At 38.0% G+C, this 19,698-nt stretch overlaps 1 long non-coding RNA gene across 3 annotated transcripts in view; it reads right to left on the bottom strand.

Annotated features, from left to right (window-relative positions):
- LOC133649697 (uncharacterized) overlaps nucleotides 1–19,698 on the bottom strand; it is an 89,945-nt gene that overhangs the window by 69,667 nt on the left and 580 nt on the right. For 2 of the 3 annotated variants that reach the window (XR_009826120.1, XR_009826121.1), the window contains exons 2-4: nucleotides 18,287–18,339; nucleotides 15,381–15,555; nucleotides 13,147–13,200 (exon numbers count right to left, since the gene is read on the bottom strand). This is a non-coding gene — a long non-coding RNA (uncharacterized LOC133649697). The remainder of the gene's footprint in view (nucleotides 1–13,146; nucleotides 13,201–15,380; nucleotides 15,556–18,286; nucleotides 18,340–19,698) is intronic. The other variant, XR_009826122.1, reaches the window with a different exon arrangement.

Raw genomic sequence — 19,698 nt, forward strand, 5'->3', positions numbered from 1 at the left:
CTTTTTAGATTACGCTATTTAATAACCATCGGATCCTAAACAAAGCTCCATTTCTAAAATCTAATTTCAGATGGATTACACAGCTTCCAATAAATACCATTGGAAGATGTTTCAGTATGACATCAGCAGCAGATGGTTTGCTTCTTGCTGTGGTGCTCGGGTCAATCATAACATCTAGGGGTCAAGGATGGCAAACACAGTGAAGTAGGTTCACACATATGAGTCACGATTATCAAACTTTTAACTCGTCAGATGGGCCATCAGAAAAGGACAGAGATGCAACATATGGTTCTGAGAGGGTAATTCCAGATGCTTGTCAACACTCTCAATGCGATGCTTATTCTAGTACTGCTAAAGAGACTGATTTTTTTGAAAGCAACTACTATTTACAGTGAATGACTGCATTGTAACTACTAAGCAAAGCAAAAAATATGAGTTGTGTTGCAACGACATGATGTGGTGTGAAGAAACAAGAGCAAAGACCAGGGGCAAGGTATTAACGTTAAAAGTCACACCAACAAAACCACAACAACAACCATCTTCAAGTTGTCATTAGTTCAACTGGAGTTCAAGTTGGGAAGTAAGTGGACTAATCTTTGTTGCTTATCGCGCCTATCTTGTGTGTCTTAGGCCAACAAATGATGACCACATGCTGTTGGGCTAAGGGCAAAGAGGAGAACAGCTATGACAAAGGAAAGTTAACGACAAACGCACATGGAAACATGAAAGAAACAGCTGTACAATGAAGAAGATGAAGATACGATAAATAAAGAAATAAAAAAAAGATGTAAAGAGGTTAAAGCGGGGGTCGGCAACCCGCGGCTCTCGAGCTGCATGCGCCTCTTTAATGCCGCCCTATTGAATCCCTGGAGCATTTTTAAAAAAGGATTGAAAATGGAAAAAGACGGGGGGAAAAATAAATGTTTTTGTTTTAGTATGTTTTTTGTATTAGGACAAACAGGACACAAACCTTCCCAATTATTAGAAAGCCCACTGTTTAATATGTTTGTGTTTATGCTTCACTGATGAGAGTATTTGGTGAACATCCTTTTGTCCTAGTAATTTTGGCGTTTTTTGAACTCACCATAGTCGGACAGTGATGCAACAGTTTGCTTACATGTAAAATCTTCCACTCCTTCTTTGTCTCATTTACTCCACCAAACGTTTAATACCGTGCGTGAATGCACAAAGGTGCGCTTTGTTGATGTTATTGATTTGTTGGAGTGCCAATCTGGTCAGTGCAGGACTGCAAGCTAATCAATGCTAACATACTATTTAGCAGTGACGTGCGGTGAGGTTCATGGCTGGTGAGGCACTGACTTCATCACAGTCAGATTTACAAACATATAAACCCTAAAGAGTATCTTATTCACTATTTGATTGGCAGCAGTTAACAGGTTATGTTAAAGCTCATACCAGCATTCTTCCCTGCTTGGCACTCAGCATCAAGGTTTGGAATTGGGGGTTAAATCACCAAAAATGATTCCCGGGCGCGGCGCCGCTGCTGCCCACTGCTCCCCTCACCTCCCAGGGGGTGAACAAGGGGATGGGTCAAATGCAGAGGACAAATTTCACCACACCTAGTGTGTTTGACAATCATTGGTACTTTAACTTAACTTTAACTTTACACATACAAACTGTAGCACACAAAAAAGCACATTTAATTAAAAAAACGTTATTATGGTCTTACCTTTACTTATAAATGAAGTCCATGCGCCACTCCTTCTGAACAAAAGCATCGATAATTTGTTTATAGAAGTTTTCCTTATCTTTCTTCAGTTTTAAAAGTCTCTCTGTCTCGATGGAGATCTTCCTTTAATTACCTCCTGTTTTATTTTAGATATGTAATCCTCCATGTTAAACGTCCAGGCGAGAGGAAAAAATAAACGATCGCTAAATGTTGCTGCTTGTTGTCACTTATTCTGCAGCCGAGTAGTCGCATGAATGATCTCTGGGAGCACTAGCGCCCTCTACCACCAGGAGGCGGGATTACTGCGAGCCTCAGCCAGTGCGTCTTCGCAGGCGTTTTATGATTGCTCAGCACAAGAAATACTTTACACACATACAGTTGTTGACAAAATACACTGTACATTATATACCTCAGCTAACTAAACTATGGAAATGTATAATATAATTCATATAGCAATACGGTCTCACTGCACAGCAGGCCAGCAGGTCATTGCGCAATCCATGGCGAGGCTCAACTGGCTGGTGACTCACCGCATGTCTGTTCTCAGTATTTGAACGGCAAATGTGAAAATTCAGCGATTTTGAATAAAAATAATCTAAAACTGGTTAAGTTAAATGGAAAATAACTTTATAGTATAATCACTGGATACATATAACAATTTAATTCTTTTTTTTTCTTTTTACATTTTTTTTCTTTCCATGATGGCACGTGAGGTCCCGCCTCACTTGCCTCCCCTGACTGCACGTCACTGCTATTTAGGCTAGATCAGGGGTCGGCAACCTTTACCACTCAAAGAGCCATTTTGGCAAGTTTCACAAATTATAGAAAGTAATGGGAGCCACAAAAAAAAATTTAAAATTTAAAATGAAAATCACCGCATACAAAGCTTACATGCTTTGTGCTTTGTTAACCAGGGGTCTCAGACACACGCACCGGCACGAACTGTAATGTGGAAATTTGATGTTAGTGCAGCCCGCGAGTTTTGAATGAATGTCGCTTGATAGCCGCTTGATAGCGTCATACTTGCCAACCCTCTAATTTTTCCCGGGAGACTCCCGAATATCAGAGCGTGATGACACTACATTTGGCGCCCTCTACAGTCTGCCCTGACAGTGTACCTGCTCGACCACAAGTGGAATGCTGTTCTAGCTGGCTCACGTAAGAGACAGCAAGGCTACTAACTCAGCAGCCACACATCTTACACTGACGGTACCAATACCCAGAATCCCATGCAGCCCTAACTCTTCCGCTCAACCAACGCACGGAGAGGGGGGGGGGGGGGGGGGTTGATGTGTGGGGGGATTTGGTGGTAGCGGGGGTGTATAATGTAGACCGGAAGAGTTAGGGCTGCATGGGATTCTGGGTAATGGTTCTGTTGTGTTTATGTTGTGTTACGGTGGGATGTTCTCCAGAAATGTGTTTTTCATTCTTTTTTGGTGTGGGTTCACAGTGTGGCGCATATTTGTAACGTAACAATGTTAAAGTTGTTTGATACGGCTACCGTCAGTGTAAGCTGTGTGGCTGATGAGTAAGTATGCTTTGCTGTCTCCTGTGTGCAAGTAATGACAACATGCATCATGTGGCTGGACTGGCACGCTGTATGTAAATGCTATAGAGGACAATTGCTGCAGTGCAATTAGGGCACGCCCTTTATTTAGTAAGTAAGAGTGTAAATAGGATTAGTTTTTCCCTGGGAGTAATCTATGAGAGACACTGAGATCCATAAATCTCCTGGGAAAATCGGGGGGGTCGGCATGTATGTAGCTGAGCCGCATCAGAGTGGTCAAGGAGCCGCATGCGGCTCCGGAGCCGCGGGTTGCCGACCCCTGGGCTAGATGTATGTACATATTGCATCATTATGCCTCATTTGTAGGTATATTTAAAAAATTTTAATATCCTTTACTTTTATCCTCTGTGTATTTAATTTATATTTGCATCTCTCGTGTCACATTATCTGTATGTAATATTGGCTGCATTTCTGATAGTTGTTTGTGTGCCATGTTGTTCCAGACCACAGCAAACATTACCTAGCTTGCCTAAGATTGTAATAATATTAAAAGAAGACAGCCCACCATTTCCTTTAACTTGGACACACACATCTATACCTTTGGCCATTTAAAGCCAGTAATTTTCAGGAGTTATCTCACCTTCTTAATAGCCTTTGATTTACTAATGGCTTCTATTGTTGTAAAAATGTGTAGAATAAATATTACATTTCAGCATTTCTATCAACAAAGATTTGCTTCAGCCTGTGACACATAGTCATATGATAGTAGGCTATTATAGCTAATATAGACACTTACGTCATGTGTTGCCTTCATTATAAGACTTATATACGGCTTTTCATTTTTTGCGGCTCCAGACAGATTTGTTTTTGGTATTTTTGGTCCAATGTGGCTCTTTCAACGTTTTGGGTTGCCAACCCTTGGGTTAGAGGGATGGGGAGGTTCAGTAGGTAAAGATGCATGTTAAAGATTGTTAAGTATTACTCAGTGAAAATGTAGACACTAGGGGTGTAACGGTACACAAAAATGTCGGTTTGGTACGTACCTCGGCTTAGAGGTCACGGTTCGGTTCATTTTCGTGTATATAAAATAAAAACTAAATAAGATAAGGCTCAGAATGGTTTCTTAACAAAACGTTTCTACATATAAAGTCCTTTTTTTGATTGATTGATTGATTAAGACTTTTATTAGTAGATTGCACAGTACAGTACATATTCTGTACAATTGACCACTAAATGGTAATACCCCAATAAGTTTTTCAACTTGTTTAAATCGGGGTCCACGTTAATCAAGAGCTGGACGAAGTGGCTGGGGAGAGGGAAGTCTGGGTTTCCCTACTTAGGCTGCTGCCCCGCGACCTGACCTCGGATAAGCGGAAGAAGATGGATGGATGGAAGTTGTTGCTCAGATTAAATAAAATGACAAAACTTTTATTCTACATATAAAAAGTGCAACATTAAACAGTTTCAAGTCAACTCAGCCTCAGATTAACTTTTCTTCCCCCCCCAGCCTGGCTAACTTGGCAGTAAGAGGTGGGAGCTGTTTGCTTGTCTATCTTTGTTGAAGCGATGTTCACTTGGGGGTGGTGCCGCTTCAAATGGATTAGCACGTTTGACGTGTTGGCAGAAGCATGCCTTACCGCTGCTGAACAATGTCGGCAAACCTCCGTTCTCCGCACCGCGCAGCCGAAGTGTTCCCAAACGGGAGATCTTCACAAGGCAGGAGGGTCTTCCAGCTCATGTTGTCGTAGCCCGGTTGTTGCTAGCATGCCATGTGCTGTGTCTCAGTGTGCATTGTTTACACAACGTGCGCTACGCTACTTAATATGTCCGTGTGGAAACTCGTTCGGTACACCTCCGGACCGAACCGAAGCCCCCGTACTGAAACGGTTCGATATAAATCACGTACCGTTACACCCCTATTATTTACCAAATTTGTAAACAATGGCTTTATCCCTTTAACATTGGGAACAGTATAATAATTCTGCCCACGTTAATCAACATTAAACTGCCTCAAGTTGTTGCTCAGATTAAATCAAATGACAAAACAAAACTTTTCTTCTACATATAAAAAGTGCAACATTAAACAGTTTCAAGTCAACTCATCATGCTTAATTTATTACAGCATTTGGGAAGCCTGTAGTTGATTTTTATTATGTAAATGTTATATTTTTATCAACATGTGATAGCAGGGACCCTGCCATTCAATACTAGGCTGCTCCATTACTAATGATTAATGTAACTATAGCTGAAAAAATAGTACAATAGCAATAGGAGAGACTATTCATCCCTGAACACCATGGAGTTCATGTAGACTTTATGATGCAGTTACATTATTATATCAACTATCAGAGACAGAAACTCTTCATTTAACATAATGTCCTTTTTTGCTGCTTTAACACAGCTCAATCAACACAGAAAAAGGTAAAGTGAAATAACAGACAGACAGGGCTTTGCTCTCCGTAACACACACTCACACACACACACACACACACACACACACACACACACACACACACACACACACACACACACACACACACACACACACAAACACACAAACACACAAACACACACACACACACACACACACACACCGCAAAATGAGCTAACGTTACGCTAAAAGCGAATTAGCCTTCACCTCAAGCCAGGACTGCGAGCGAGCTGAGCTGCCTTTTATATTTCTAGAAGGTCAACGGGCTCATAGTGATGTTACTAGTAGTTGACTGGGAGGTGTTTATCATAATTTGGGGAGAGTCCGCTGCCTGATGCTTACCTGCTAAACGCTAATCACTGACTACATGCGCTCTGAATACGCACTGCTGATTGGCTGTTACCGCTCTGCGTGTAACCAATCAGATGGTTGTGTGGGTGGAACAATGCTGGGTGCTGTGTAGAGTACTGACAGAGAAGAGGCAGAAAGCGGAGCAGCTTGTTAAGACTTTAGCTTAGGCGGCTACTTCACATGTGCGTGTGGAAACTCGTTCGGTACACCTCCAAACCGAACCGAAACCCCCGTACTGAAACGGTTCAATACAAATACACGTACCGTTACACCCCTAGTAGACACTCAGTAGTCCTGAACTATAATACCAGAAATTGATATTGATTTTACTGCAATGATAAATTGGTACAATAAAAATGCAAAATATTTTAGATACCACTGGGCGCAAAAAGCACTACAAAAAACATAGGGCCGGATTTACTAAGATCCAAATACCATGCGCTAAAAAGCGTGTGCATTCGACATCATATCTATACAATCATTGGAGAGAGGCTGCACTTACTCCACTCAAAACGCAAAAAATGCATAGTTAAAACATTTTTTTTTTCATACAACAAAAATGTTCATAATATATATTTTATGTGAAAAAAGCGAACAAAATACTAAAGGACACCAAAACGCATCAGTTTAATTGGTTTTATTCAGCTCCTTAGCCATGTATGGAACTGTCAGTTTGCAAGTCCTTCTGACACGTGCTAAATAAAACGCAAAATAGTGCTTGAAAAGGGTGGTGAGTGATGATAAATCACATGTCGCGTGCTAAATAATTATATTTGTATCTTCTCTTACCAGTATTGTTTGGCGTTTTGATGATCGACATATATTTTGCACATGCCTTATTCTGCTCACTTAGCAGACACAATCTACTTTGCACACGTTTTTTGCTATCAGAATTGCACGTCTTTTAGTACACGCAAACCTTTAGTAAATCATGCCTATACAGTAGACCAGGGCTATTCAACGAATTCTTCTAGAGGCCACATTTCCAAAAAGCTAAGGATTGGGGTGGGGTCAGACTTTTACCTTCACCATTATTGTTAATTTGAGAACCAGCATTCTCTGTATTGGACATTTGTTTTTGATATATTTTTTTTGTCAAGACTTACAAATTTCTGGAAAAAAAAAATCCCTGTTTTTTAAAAAACAGGTGTCCATTGCAGTGGACGCTAGCCATTATGAGGTTAAAATCAGTCAAGTTTTACCAGGTTAGACTGATCCAGGTTACCTCTTATTATACTGTATTTAATTTGCTGCAAAAATGTTAGTCTCCGTCTTTGAACTGAACTCATGGGGGTCTGGTGTCATTCCAGGGCTGAATTAGGCTCCTGGACCGCCAGTTGAATAGCCCTGGCATAGACCGTATGCTACAGTATCTCATATCATGTTGTAGTATCGCACGCAGTATACTGTAAATTCAACCCTGCCATTATTCTCTAAATAGCTGGCAAAACAAGTGAGTACCAAGATAGTTGTGTCTTGCCTACAGTCAAGAATAGATGTGCCTTGCTCTAGGGCTGCATGAGTGCTGCCTGCTGCGATTCATTGAGGGGAAACAAGAATTACAACATGTACTGTGACATTTCCTTAGGAAACTGGACAGCATGGCATTTTTCCAACATGATAACGACCCCAAACACATGGCAACTGTCTTGCTGAAAAAAGTTAGAGGCGACTATGACTCAAGGCCTTTTTAACATGCACCAGCTCATTTACGTTATCATGGAGCAGTTGAAGAAGAATCTAGTAACAACCTGTGCAGCTCTAGTAAATTCCGTAGGCTCCAAGAGCATTAAGGTTGTGCTAAATAACAATGGTGCTGACACAAAATACTAACAGTTATGTTATCACTTTGGACATGCTTGTTGCAAGGTGTACTGTGTATAGAGTTAATTCAGCAAATCGATACTTATACGGCTTTCAAAGCTGTACACTGACTACTTTAAGTTATATAATAAATATAATTATATTGTCATATGATGTGAGAGCCCCGCGACCCCAATAGGGACAAGTTGTAGAAAATGGATGGAATGGATGGATGGATGGATGATGTGAGGGGTTTTGCGACATGAAGTCTGACATGCATACTAGAAGCCAACTTGAAAATATCTCTTTGTTGTCTCAAGTCTGGGAACAAACACTTGAGTCTCAGTACTAGCCTGTAGGTGAGAAGTTGATCTCCAACCTAAATGACTTGTTGAAAACACTGCACAGCATGAGTCCTGCCTGCCTTTGTTTTCAATAAGCACACCAGCCCTTTTACCTTTGAACAAACTTAAAAAGCTGCTGCTGACCTCAACGTGTCCAAGGTACCTGCTGTTGCTCTCTCAAGACATGGATGGACCAACAGGGTCATCAAGAAATATTTAACAGACGCTGTCTTTTACATCACCCCACAATAGGAAATTATAGCCAGTTAGACACTTCACCCTTGCTCCTGATGGGTGCTGGTTAGCGCCTTGCATGGCAGCTCCCGCCATCAGTGTGTGAATGTGTGTGTGAATGGGTGAATGTGGAAATACTGTCAAAGCGCTTTGAGTACCTTGAAGGTAGAAAAGCGCTAAACAAGTATAACCCATTTATCATTGATCATTTCTGCAAAGTTGCTTCATTTTAAAGGAAAAAAACAAAGTCAATCAAAAAGTTGAGGGCTTTAACTTAAAAGCCTGAAGGTTAAAGTCATACAAAACCCTCATCTTGTGTATGAAGCCTGTAGACGTTTAAGAGAATATACGCACACGAGTCGCTAGACAGAAACTATTCACTGCTTCCAAAAACAGGCATTGATTTATTTTCTAAATTATAATTTCCAGATGTTTAATTTAAAATGCTTCCAAATACAGTAAATCATGTTTTAGTCAGTAAAAAAAGGTTTAGACACTTTTTATATAGAGCACAATAAAGACACACTTCTAAAAGATTAAATCTACATGCACGTTTATCTTGATTTTTTACTTTTTATTTGGGCCGTTCTTGTAATTCCACTACAGTCGGGTACCAGAGGTGACAAAAGAAGAAAATAGAACAATAGAAGTGTGTGAATGTGTGTGTGAATGGGTGAATGTGGAAATAGTGTCAAAGCGCTTTGAGTTCCTTAAAAAAGGTAGAAAAGTGCTATACAATTATAACCCATTTACCATTTACCATTTATACATTTAAAGCAATACAATATAGCCAAGTAGACAATAATCAATCATAACTACAAAGGGACTCAGTCATCACTAGTGTTCGGCATATAACTTTAAAAAAAGGTAAGTACAGTGGTGCTTCAACTTACGAGTGCCTCAATTTTTGTGTGTTTTAAGATACAAGCTGTCTCTCGGCTAACTGTTAAGCTTTAAGTTCTGAGAAAAAAATTGAGTTACAAGCATCCCCAACAATAGTTGATGTGGAAAATGTGAGAATGAATCCTGGAAGATCCGCCCAAAACATCCAGTCTTACTCGCTAACATTAGCTTACAGCTGGAGATGGACATAAGTCTGTTTTTCCAACCATTGGAGCGGAGAAAGTCAGTGTGACAAACACTGCTGATAAGAAGCAGCAGAAGATATACGGTTGCGATCAAAAGTTTACATACACTTGTAAAGAACATAATGTAATGGCTGTCTTGAGTTTCCAATACTTTCTACAACTCTTATTTTTTTATGATAGAGTGATTGGAGCACATACTTGTTGGTCACAAAAAACATTCATGAAGTTTGGTTCTTTTATGAATGTATTATGGGTCTACTGAAAATGTGACCAAATCTACTTGTAATTAATAAGTGACAGAGGAACAATTCTATTGATTGTACAACATATCTAGGTTGGGTGTCCAAAAATGTGCTCTTGCATGAGAAACTAGTCAGGGGGCGACCAGGTGGCACTAAAGCAACTTCAAAGCAAAGTATTAATCAAAAAACACGACTCAGAACCACAAGAGTAATCTCCTCAAGCATGTACCAGAATTTACTGTATGTATTGTAATCATTTTACAGTACTTTGCAGAGGGAAGAGATCCTAACAGCAACAATAGAGGCATTGAGTGATGGTGGAATCTAAATATCCTGGTCCGGTCAATAAATCAGTCATGACTACTCTGTTTAGTAAGCTGTAAAAGGGGAACTGTACTTTTTTTGGAATTCTATATATGCATACAGATAATGGGAGTACTCTATTGCGCTCATAAAGCCCTCTAAAAAACAACCAAATCCTGCCAACAATACTTCATTTACATCTCGTGACCTGAATATTACCAAGTATTAGCAATATTGTTGTTATAAGCGCTAATGCAGACGATCTATTTTTAGCGGCGCAGTGATCACAGAGAGCTAACTAGTTTATGCAGCTACAGTATTAACATACTGAGCTGCTGCTGCGTTGGCTATGAGTTGGTAAAAGTTAATACTATATTATAAATCATGCCTCTCACTTGTATAGTACAAGGTTGTGGCCATAAACCGGGAAGTTGGTCAACTTTGACATTCAACTTAGAACTGGAGATGGCGAGAAAGACACAAAAAATACTCTCGTTGGTGCCCACCTGTTTTTTTTAACCTATGTGAGGAGGATTATTTAAAACTTCATCTAAACGGGACAATATAAACATCCCATCAGTCAGCATCTAAGTGAGAGCAGACATTGTACAGTAAGTGATTGTTTTATGTTTTTAGTTACAGTAGTTATTTGTTTAGCATTTAGCAATACTGCTGCATGATGCTTAGTGTTTTACCAAAGCTGGATCTGTTTATCACTCAGCGTCTAAAACATGTAGCTCATCCTCTTTATATTCAGACTTAAAGGCCTACTGAAATGATTTTTTTTTTTTTAAACGGGAATAGCAGATCCATTCTATGTGTCATACTTGATCATTTCGCGATATTGCCATATTTTTGCTGAAAGGATTTAGTAGAGAAAATCGACGATAAAGTTCGCAACTTTTGCTCGCTGATAAAAAAAAGCCTTGCCTGTACTGGAAGTAGCGTGACGTCACAAGCGGTAGTGCTGCTCACAATTCCCGTTGTTTACAATGGAGTGAGAGAGATTCGGACCGAGAAAGTGACGATTACACCATTAATTTGAGCGAGGATGAAAGATTCGTAGATGAGGAACGTTACAGTGAAGGACTTGAAAGGCAGTGATGGACGTATCTTTTTTCGCTCTGACCGTAACTTAGGTACAAGCTGGCTCATTGGATTCCACACTCTCTCCTTTTTCTATTGTGTATCACAGATTTGTATTTTAAACCATTTTAGATACTATATCCTCTTGAAAATGAGAGTCGAGAACGCGAAATGGACATTCACAGTGACTGAACATGTAAATACACAATTAATAATTCAGCTTTGCGAAGCTAAACAAATAGAAGCTAACCTAGCTACGTAGCCAACTTGATAGCAGCAGTCTCAAATGCAGATAGAAACTAAATTTAAAAAAAACCTGACTGGATGGATAGACAGAAGATCAATAATACTATTAAACCATGAACATGTAAATACACGATTAATAATATTCCGCTTGGCGAAGCTAAAAAAACAGAAGCTAACCTAGCAACGTAGCCAACGCGATAGCGCCAGTCTCAAATGCAGATAAAAACTAAATAAAAAAAAAACCCTGACTGGATGGATAGACAGAAGATCAATAATACTATTAAACCATGAACATGTAAATACACGATTAATAATATTCCGCTTGGCGAAGCTAAAAAAACAGAAGCTAACCTAGCTACGTAGCCAACGCGATAGCGCCAGTCTCAAATGCAGATAGAAACTAAATTAAAAAAAAACCTGACTGGATGGATAGACAGAAGATCAATAATACTATTAAACCATGAACATGTAAATACACGATTAATAATATTCAGCTTGGCGAAGCTAAAAAAACAGAAGCTAACCTAGCTGCGTAGCTAACTTAGATGCGGCGGCGGGCGTTGTACGCTTTTGACGACACCCCGGCCGCCATCAGAGTCGGCAAGAAACATATATTTCCCCAAAGTTACGTACGTCACATGCACATATCGACACGCACGTACGGGCAATCGATCAAATGTTTGGAAGCCAAAGCTAGACTCACCGTAGTGCGTCTGCTATCCTGCTCAAAACACAACACAACCTCCTGGTGTTGGTGTTGCTGTAGTCCGCTGCTCCACCGGCTCCAACTTTCTTATTTGCAGTCTCCAGTGTCCATTAAACAAATTGCTCAATCGCTTTATTAACAAGCGGTAACTGGTTGTAGTTCAAAAAGTAACACACACACATACACGAGCTGCTGTTAGCCAAAAGTCACGATCACACACACTCAAGTTCTCCGCCAACTCACTCGCGCATGCGCGTTCCCCAAACCCTTAAAGACACAGTACACTAATGCAAATATCACGGATATTACAGTATTGTACTTAGCCGCTAAGACACCGATCGATCCCACCTACAACGTTCTTCTTTGCAGTCTCCATTGTTCATTAAACAAATTGCAAAAGATTCAGAATACTGTGGAATTTTGTCAAAGAAAACAAGAGGCTTTTCTATCGGGTCCGATGGGGTCCAACCACTTCCGTTGCTTTTGTGACGTCACGTGCATAAATCATATCCAAAGGAGTTTTTCAACCGGAAGTGTGGCGGGAATTTTAAAATTGCACTTTATAAGTTAACCCGGCTGTATTGGCATGTGTTGCAATGTTAAGATTTCATCATTGATATATAATCAGACTGCGTGGTTGGTAGTAGTGGGTTTCAGTAGGCCTTTAAAAATATAAGATTCTGGATCATCATTTGTCTTAAACGTAGTCTTTGATGGCTCTCGTGAGGTCTGCCATGATTAGTAGTTGTTGTTGGTATTGTTAAAGAGAATAGCGAACGTTGTAATGCACCTGTGAAATGAATACATTGCCATATGCTTAAAATGAGCAAAATGTGTAAATATTACATGTTATATGAGTGTGCCTGTTATTACATTTTATATATACTCACAGCATGCATATAAAACATTAATGGATGTTTTTAGATGTTTTAAGGCGCTTTATAGGTGCAATAGACTTTTGCTAGCATTTGTTTACAAATTAAAATGCATTAAAAAAATAGAAAAACATATGTGTGCTTGTCACACAAAAAGATTGCTAGTAAAATTTGAGTTTACACCATGCTCAATAATGAGCTATATGTATGTATGTACCGGTACGTAGATTTTCAACTTACAGATGTCCAGCCCGCTTATATCCATACCACCCAAGAACTCCTATACTGCTACACCTGCAAGAGGGAACATTCTGTAAGAGGGAATAGTTGTAGAACAATGGAGATCTATATCAAAAAGTTATGTCACTTAAAAGCAGCAAATTGAAAGTGTTACATACAGTATATATTGTCACTATATCTGAAAAACTCCAGTCAAGTTTTCTTTCCCCTGCACGAATGCAGCTAGTAGTGCCATGGTGCCTTTGGTTTGTTATAGGATTATTTAGTGAAATGGTGTGTGATCATTGCAAGGATAGCACCTATTCAGCCCTTAAACCTCATGATAATATAGGAGATTGATACATTTATTTTTGATCCACCGCCTCATTTTAACTACAATAACTTTAACTTCCAAACAAGAAACTATTTTTTTGACAGCAAAAACTCTACAATTGTATCTATCATGTTGAGGCATTTTTGGTTAATATCTCTTTTCATTAACAAATCCACTGATAAAACATTTGCTAATAATCTACAATAATCTCTGAACAGCATCATTAGGCCGACAAGTGAAACACACCTAAAGCATACAAATGCAGAGGGGAAAAAACACTATTCATGTATTGTCTGATATCTAATGATTTTACGACAAAATTGCCACCTTCTGACAATACGTTAAATTAGTAAGTGGCGATATTAAGGCAAACTATTTCTAAAATATTCAAGAATGTAATCATGGCAAGTGCGACTGTGCTTATTTTCCATAGAGGTCATCTGCTAAGAATGTGAAGCATGCAAGGCCTTCAACATATACCCTTCTTCCCAACAATGACTTCAGTTTTTTGCAAATGATTATCATTCTGATCCTCACAAAAAGTGTGCTTAGTTTTAGGTTTGGAATATGTTTGAAATTAATGTAAAGCAATTTTCTAAAGTGCCTTACTGTAATAATTTTCTTTAGCAATTAAAAAAAGCATGGGCTTTATTGTGTATTTTCTTAACATGATGAAGCCTGAATAAATGTGCTGTGCTTACACCTCTTACTGAAAACAGCAATATAATTAATAGCAGTGATCAGGGTGATGAACAGCATGACCAATTCACATTTTGTCTCTAAATATCGATGTGTGCAAGAATACAATATTGCTTGCAGCTACCTACCAACCTTTTGCACAGGCCTGAATTTTACATATGGGGTTTGTGCGTTTTTTCCTCTGAAAATGTTTTTAAAAAATGTCACATCTTGCAAACTACCAGGATGCACCCCAAAATGGATTGTTCCCTGGTAAACTGCTTTTACCAGCAAACAAACAAATGACAATTGAAACACTGAGCTTAACAACATCTCGGGAAGCAACGTCCTCTGCAATGGACGTTTCCTGTTGGTCCAATTTCAGGAAAAAAAATGCTTAAATGTCCACTGCAGAGGACGCTGTTTCTCAGAAGAATACGGCAAGTGTTTATATTTACAATACTTGATTGTGTGACCATAACTTGATCCTAACTAATGAAGAGAGTATTTTTGACACACTTTAAGGAAGGTCTCCCTCCTTTTTTTAAATCAATAATAGCAAAATAAAAATACTCTACACCGTTTATAAGGAAAACCAAATGACTAATTAATGTGTTTTTTAATGTGTGGTTGTCCTTAAAGTGTAGCAGCTCTCCTTAGCAGTTAGCACATTAGCTATTAGGCATAATTGAATCAAGTATGAAAAGTGTAACACATTTCTTTTAGGTATTTCTTGGGACTGCGATTAATGCCTACATATTGTTTGGCTCTGTGCAGAAAGATAACTTTTTCCCTGTTGCAAAATCTTCCAACACATGTGAGTTACTTAAATAGAGTATGTTTATAAGGCATTAAAACTATTTGAGTGTACATTTAACGTTTTCTGCAAGTTGGACTAGCAGTAGTGAATGTGGTCTGTGAAGCAATACACCACTCAGTCATTTTACTTCCTGTGTTTGCTCGAGTGTGTGTTTATTCCTGTGCAAGAGAGATGTAAATAAACCAGAGCAGCTGAGTTTAATCCAAAGGTGAAACCCAAGCCCAAGTCATCATGAAATTCAACAAACAACGGCGCACTTATAAACACACACAACCACATCACTAGACACTACATGTACACACTTAAAAAAGCTTGTGTGAAGACTCACGATATAAGTGCTGGCAGTTTTGTGTGAGGCAGCAAATTGTTAGGGAAAGTCAAAAGCGTGTCACAACCTTCAATAACTATTTGCAAGGCACCTACCTTTTGTCACACCGCTCTGCTTGCTGTCAGCGCTTGACTGCTGCAAGGAAAGTTGGTCCCCTCAGATTTCTTTCGACTCAAGATGGAGGCAGAAACTTCCCAAATACATTCCTTTGTTATGTTCAGTCTGTCAGGTCCACTTCTGCCTCTCCTCTGCTGACTGCTGCACGAGCTGCTAACATGACAGCATGGGTAAACAAGCAGTTGAACTGAGACACATACACGTACACGCACACACACACACGCACGCACATACACACAGGTGCATGCTGACCCCCAGCGAATACAAACAGAGATGCACGGCCAGCTAAGAAGAGCACAGTATGAAGCAGCCCCTTTGCCAGTGCTCTTGTGTTGAAACTCCAACCTTACTCCACTTCCCTTCTCCTCCTCCTCCTCCCCACTCCCTCTCTCCCAACAACTCCAGGACAGAACACAAAAGAAAAACCCTCAGAAATTTCCAGTTTTCTTATGCTTTTGCCGTACATTGCTGTAAATAAAAAAAAAAAAAATGAATAAATAAAAAACTGTCATGAGATTCTCATGCTGTTTTATTGGATTTGGAGCAAATCGCTGCAGGATGAAGTTGAAGTAAATGTTATCGTAAATAAACTTCCTCCTGAGAAGTTGTTTTTAGTGTTTCCTTTGTTTTCAAAATATAATGTTTTTATTAACATTTAATCAGTCCATTCTTCATTGTATTATCAATTTACCTAAATTAGTCAAATGTCTTTTTAAAGCCTTCTGTTTTGATGCTCTTTGTGCTGTTAAGTTTATATTAAACACTAATTTCCTTTTTTTGCTGTTGTTGTTGTTATTGTGCCTTTTCCAGAAACTAACAAAATTAATAGTGATTAGCAAAAATGCATTCAATGCAATGGGGAAAGACTTAATTTAAAAGGCTATTGGTATGTTTTCAACCCTTGAAAAAAAAATATATATATATACAGTATATATAACTTATAGCCTTTTAGATACTTAAGATAAAACTCTTAGCAAGTTCTGAGCAAATACATTATGTATATTTAGTATTTAGCATGTGATTATTCACAAAAACGTATCGAATTTAAGATATTTTAGACAACTGTTACCATGTTTTCAACAAATAAATTACGTATATTTAGTAAAAAAAAAAAGTATCTTGTATATGACATTCTGACAATAAAATCGCATGCCTCCAAATATAGGGGTATCTTTCAAAGTTATGCAAGCAAGTAATTTACTCGGATTATCACGATATAAAAGTGTGATTAATCTGATTAAGAAAGTAGTATGTGTGTGTGTGTATATATATATATATATATATATATATATATATATATATATATATATATATATATATATATATATATATATATATATGTATATATATATATATATATATATACATATACATATATATATATATATATATATATATATATATATATATATATATATATATATATATATATATATATATATATATATACATTCTTCTTTGTCCGAGTTTAAAGTTAACTGAATCAAATACTAAAAAGTTTAATCTACCGTATTTTCCGCACTATAAGGCGCACCTAAAAACCTCAATTTTCTCAAAAGCTGACAGTGCGCCTTATTATCCAGTGTGCCTTATATATGGACCAATATTGAGCCACAACAGGTCTCGCAACCCCAGCCTCTACTGTAGCGTCTATTCTATGCGCCTTATAATGCGGTGCACCTTATAAGTGAACTAAGTTTTAAAATAGGCCATTCATGGAAGGTGCACTTTATAATCCGGTGCGCCTTATAGTGCGGAAAATACGGTATGTATTTTACATATAAATCAAGAATCTTAAATGTTGTAAGAGTTAAGAGCTTTTGTTCATCACGAGCTGGAGAAACAAGCATGCGCGTTTGCTCCAGTTGGACTCAGACGTCCGTTCTAAGCCTCCAGAGACGTGGCCTCTAACTCGTGACAGCTGTGTCAAACTCCATTAGCAAAGAAGATGACTGTCTCTGTTGTTCAAACGTTGCACATCTTTCTAAGGTATATGCATTTGACAGCAGCACACGAACACAAGTGCGCTGGTATATAAGATGTATTTATCAGGGCCCCTAACAGTTAACTTTAGGTGTCCCCACATTAGATGGAAAATGAACCTGCCAAGTGGCCTTCTTGGACCCACAGGGCTGGAGTCCTACAGTGATCAAGGGTCAACATGACCAGCAAATGTAATTTCTAGTTTGGCCAGAAAATGACCTCATACTCCTTTGACACCGTCTCTAAGGAAACTAGACTCTCAGTTCCTCCAGTGTCCTCGCTGATGTCATTATAGCTACCCCAATCTAAGCAGGCTGAATAAAACAAAAATCACCTCCCCAAACTCTCACCTGCACCGAGAGGCGTATGTGGACCGCTATCAAGTCAGACAGGATAATGTTTGGGCAGGAAAATATGAAGATGCAGCTCCATAACCTAATTATATGCAATATTAGGAGGTGAAACAGCATTTAAATTAAGATGGAAAAACATACTCACTGTGGTAAAGCAATAAAGGTTCTATAAATCACAACAAAATAATAGCTATTATTGTACCTGTGACTAGCACAATTATTTAGTAATGTATTGTATTTGCTATATTTCACATGTAAATATTACATTTTATTCTTTTAGAGTGACCTTTATCATCTGTCTCGTGACTACTCTAGCATGGTTACAGAAATATTTATTATGTGCTGTCCCTGTAACAAGTAAACTAAAGTGTTCAAAGTATGAAATACATATTTAGTGAAAATACAAAGGCAGACAATTAATGTGTAGCGTAAAACACTGCTGAAACAATGCAACTCAATTAAATCTACAAATGTAATGCATTTAAATTTGGGAAAAAAAACAGCAATTTAAAGAACATTTGTTGTTTTGAACTAAGATGACGTCCTACCATTGATCCCAGAAGGTGAGAGATGCTGATCTTTGCTGCTACTATGTCGTCTGCTGTAGGAAAACATCTGAATAAGTTGGTATTAAGAAGGGGTGTCAACTCGTTTTCATTGAGGGCCACATCACAGTTATGGCTGACCTCAGAGGGTCACTTGTGACGGTCAATAATATGAATATGAATGTTTAAGGTTTCGCTTCATAATATTACTACATGACTGTATGCGTTTGAATTTTTTTAACGAACACTCCAAAATCTGTGGATAAATATAATTTATCTTTTTTTTTTTCCGTTTTCATTTATTTATTTATTTCAGGCAATGACATAAAAAAGTACAAAGTAGACAACACATAATATAAATTAATAAAGTGCAAAAGGTACTGTATAGTATGTAATGCATGATTGTCCAGTTTTGCCGATTTAAACCTTTTTACAGCATTTAACAGAAAATGGACAAATAGTACCACTGTTTTACAGTTTAAAAAAATCAAATTTACAGTGTTTTTTTATCCTGCACTACATTGAGCTAATGCAACGAAATTTCGTTCTTATCTGTACTGTAAAGTTCAAATTTGAATGACGATATAAAGAAAGTCTAAGTCTCTAAGTCTAGTGTATATTATTAGTAAATAGAGAAAGAGCATTTTTTTTTATTTTTACTGTAAAATTCTGTCAATTGAGTTACCAGTTTTTCTTTACCATAAAATCTAAGGTTGTTTTTAAAATGTATTACTGTAAATGGAAAAACGGTACCACATTTTTTTTCCAATGATAAAATGGCAGTTCAGTTGCTAGAATTTTAATGTAAAATCAATTTGATGGATAACTTGCTTTGAAATCCTAAGTCAAGCCGATATCTAAGGTTTTTTTTTTTAAACATGTTTGTAATCTATAATATGTTGCTGCATTATTAGACATTATTAAAGTTTTAAAAGACAGACGATAGGTACATGTATTTTTTTCAGTCAAAATGAAGAAAAATAATACATTTAGTAAGAAAAGATTACTTTATTGATGAAAATTATTTCTAGGCTTTTGTGGGCCATGTAAAATGATGTGGCAGGCAAGATCTGGCCCCAGGGCCTTGAGTTTGACAGCTGCAGTATAAAGGAACTAAAGTTACACAACACTTAAAACAATGTAATTATTAGTACTGTATTTAAAATCATTTTATGAAGAATTGACCTCCTGGCCTGTTTTTCAAGTTGCATAGGTTGCAACATTCTAAATTTAAATAACATTTTAGACATACAGTACATGTTGTTTAGTATCTTAATGTTTTGTACTTTTTAAAATTTTAACCCACAACAAAGAACAGCCGAATCAAACTAGGGTAACAAAATGCCATTCAAACAGAACAATACTGCGAGCATTATGTGTGAAAGTAAGTGTTGAATGTAAAGTTGTGGTTCTCA

Source organism: Entelurus aequoreus, linkage group LG05 (genome assembly GCF_033978785.1).
Source record: "Entelurus aequoreus isolate RoL-2023_Sb linkage group LG05, RoL_Eaeq_v1.1, whole genome shotgun sequence".
In the NCBI taxonomy this organism is placed as follows: domain Eukaryota; kingdom Metazoa; phylum Chordata; class Actinopteri; order Syngnathiformes; family Syngnathidae; genus Entelurus; species Entelurus aequoreus.